This window comes from Dama dama, chromosome 20, assembly GCF_033118175.1.
Source record: "Dama dama isolate Ldn47 chromosome 20, ASM3311817v1, whole genome shotgun sequence".
NCBI lineage: Eukaryota > Metazoa > Chordata > Mammalia > Artiodactyla > Cervidae > Dama > Dama dama.
The window spans coordinates 72,599,268-72,602,219 of NC_083700.1; the positions used below are offsets into that span (position 1 = coordinate 72,599,268).

The 2,952-nt window shown below is 39.9% G+C and overlaps 1 non-coding gene across 1 annotated transcript; it reads left to right on the forward strand.

Moving 5' to 3' along the window:
* Nucleotides 1–1,846: 1,846 nt before the first annotated feature.
* Nucleotides 1,847–1,953, forward strand: LOC133041762 (U6 spliceosomal RNA). Its single transcript, XR_009689337.1, has one exon. It is a non-coding gene; the product is annotated as a U6 spliceosomal RNA (small nuclear RNA).
* Nucleotides 1,954–2,952: the final 999 nt, after the last annotated feature.

The following is a 2,952-nucleotide window of genomic DNA, read 5'->3' on the forward strand; positions in this document are numbered from 1 at the left end:
ACATGTATTTGTTTCTTCCATGAATTTGGGAATCTGGTCTCTAGCTTTCAGGTTAAATAATTAAGCTCATTGATTCAGAGTAGTTATCTTCCACCAAAATGTGGGTACTGGTCTAAATCACACTACTCCGTTCTACCATCAGGTAAGATCCACCTCAACACTGGTCCTGGTTATTGTAGGTCTGAGGAGTAAGGAGGAATCCAGCAAGGTCTGAGGAAGATATAAAGACCCAGTTAACTAGGCTTTGACCTGGAAGTAGACCATCAGCCCATCTTTAGTGAGTGCTAACCTGTCTAAAACGTAATTCATTTAACTCAGCAACCTGAAAACCAGAAGCCAGACTAGGGAGTACATAAATAGTCATAAAACTTTCCAGAAGAACCTGAAGATGAAACACTCATCTCACCAATTAGTCAGATCCTTCAACTCTCCCCAAGCTCTTGACTTCTAGAATACTCCTAGAAAGAGGAGGACCTTCTAAACATGTAGAAGTATCTAGGGTTACTCTAGACCATGATGTCTTCCTTCTGCTCAGGAAGAACTTTTATCTACAGGTGTAGATTATTTTAAACATTGGAAACCAAGGCGTTATCTCTACAAATTTTCTCCTATTTCATTGTTAATTCTCATAAAATAAGAAAATGTTAAAATTGGAAGGTCATGATAAGTAGAATAATGACTCCCCCACCCCAAGATGTCCCTGTCTTAAACCTCATAACCCATGAATATGTGATCTTACATGGTAAATGGAACTTTGCAGATGTGATTAAAGTTAAGGGCCTTGAGACGGCAAATTATCTTGGATTATCCAAGTGAGGGCAATCTAATCAGATGAGTTCTTAAAAGTGGAGAATCTTTCCCCAATGGGTCAGAGAGGTAAAATGCAAAAGGAAGGAGAGTTTCAAATCATTAGAGGATCTCAACCCACTTGTTGCTGACTTTGAATATGGAGAAAAGGGTCCATGAGACAACAAATGTGAAGAAGCTAGGAACAGCCCTCAGATGACAGCCAGAAAAGAAATGAGGACCTTAGTCCTACAGCTACAAGGACTGAATTTTCCCAACAACCTGAATGAGAAAAAAAATGGATCCTCCCCTAGATCCTCCAGAAAGGAACACAGTCTGGCTGATAACTGTTTAATTTTAGTCCAGTGAGACTCATGTCAGACTTCTAACCTTTAGAACTGTAAAACCATGTATTTGTATTTTTCAAGCTGCTACGTTTGTGGTAATTTGTTACAGTAGCAATAGGAAACTTACATAGAAGGGATCTTAAAGATCATTATTTTTTTAGCTCTATCCCTAATATTGATTGATATTTCCTTCATAGCTCAGTCGATAAAGAATCTGTCTACAATGCAGGAGTCCTAGTTTCAATCTCTGGGTCAGGAAGATTCCCCTGGAAAAGGAAATGGTAACCCACTCCAGTATTCTTGCCTGAAGAATTCCATGGACAGAGGACCCTGGCAGGCTACAGTCCATGGAGTCACAAGAGTCGGACACGACTTAGCAACTAAACCGGCACCACACAATATTGACTAGTGATAAAACTGAGTTCTACCTGTGCTGTAAAATACTCTTCCAATTCTGTCCATCTGGCTAACACCTCAGGATTCAACTTGGAATCCTTTCCTTCCAGGGAAATTCTCCCTGGCCCTCCAGGACACATAGCACCCTGTGCATAATTCAGCACACTGTCTACCTCTCAGTACTCCTACCACATTTTTGAGGACAAGGGCTTTGTTTTACTCAACATGCTGCTAGAGTATTCTGTTGAAAATGTCCAGAGTGTGGCAAACAAATTGGTAGCCTTGAAAGGCAGTATATCTTATCTGTCAAAAGCATAGTGCTCGCTTCGGCAGCACATATCCTAGAATTGGAACGATACAGAGAAGATTAGCATGGCCCCTGCGCAAGGATGACACGCAAATTCGTGAAGCGTTCCATATTTAAAAAAAAAAAAAAAAGCATGGCCTTTAGAATCATACAAGCCAGGTTCATGTCCTGGCTCCAGTATCTATTAGCCATATGACCTTAAATACTTTCTTTAATGTTTAATTTCCTTCACTGTTATTTTCTCATAAAAAGAAAGATAGTAGCAGCACCTGGCTCAAACAATTATTATGAGAATTCATTGAAATAATGCTTGTAAAAATCTTAGCCAGATACCTGCTGCATATGAAGAGCTAAATAAATGTTGGTCATTATTATTATTAGGTATCTGTATTATCATTAGGTATCTGTGATGGTTAAGGGCTTCCCTGGTGGCTCAGTGGTACAGAATCTGCCCACAGTTCAGGAGACATAGGAGATGTGGGTTTGATCCCTGGGTTGGGAAGATCCCCTGGAGGAGGGCAAGGCAACTCACTCCAGTATTCTTGCCTGGAGAATCCATGGACAGAGAAGCCTAGTAGGCTACAGCCCACAGGGTCACAAAGAGTCAGACACGACTGAAGTGACTTAGCATGCGCGCACGAGGTTGTCAATTTTGTGTTAACTTGGCTGAGCCACAGTGTCCAGATATTTGATCAAATATTATTCTGAATGTTTCTGTGAGGGTATTATGGATGAGACTGACTTTTTTTTTTTTTTTTTTTTTTTTGAGACTGACATTTAAAGTGGTGTGCTCTGAGTAAAGCAGATTACTCTTTATAATATGCAGGGGGTGGGCCTCATCCAAACAGTTGAAGTCCTGAATAGAACAAACAACTGACCTCCTCCAAAAAAAGAAAGATTAGCCAGCAGATGGCCTTTGAGTTGAATGGCAATATTGACTTTCCCTGGGCCATACTCACATATGCACACATACACACTGCTTTTTTGGAGAATACTCACTTATACAATATCAACTCTGTAACCTGTAAATATGGTAATATCACTATGTACAACATGTAAAAATAAATATGTGAGGATAGGTAAGACTCACATCACCCATTATAAGTAAAATTTCCT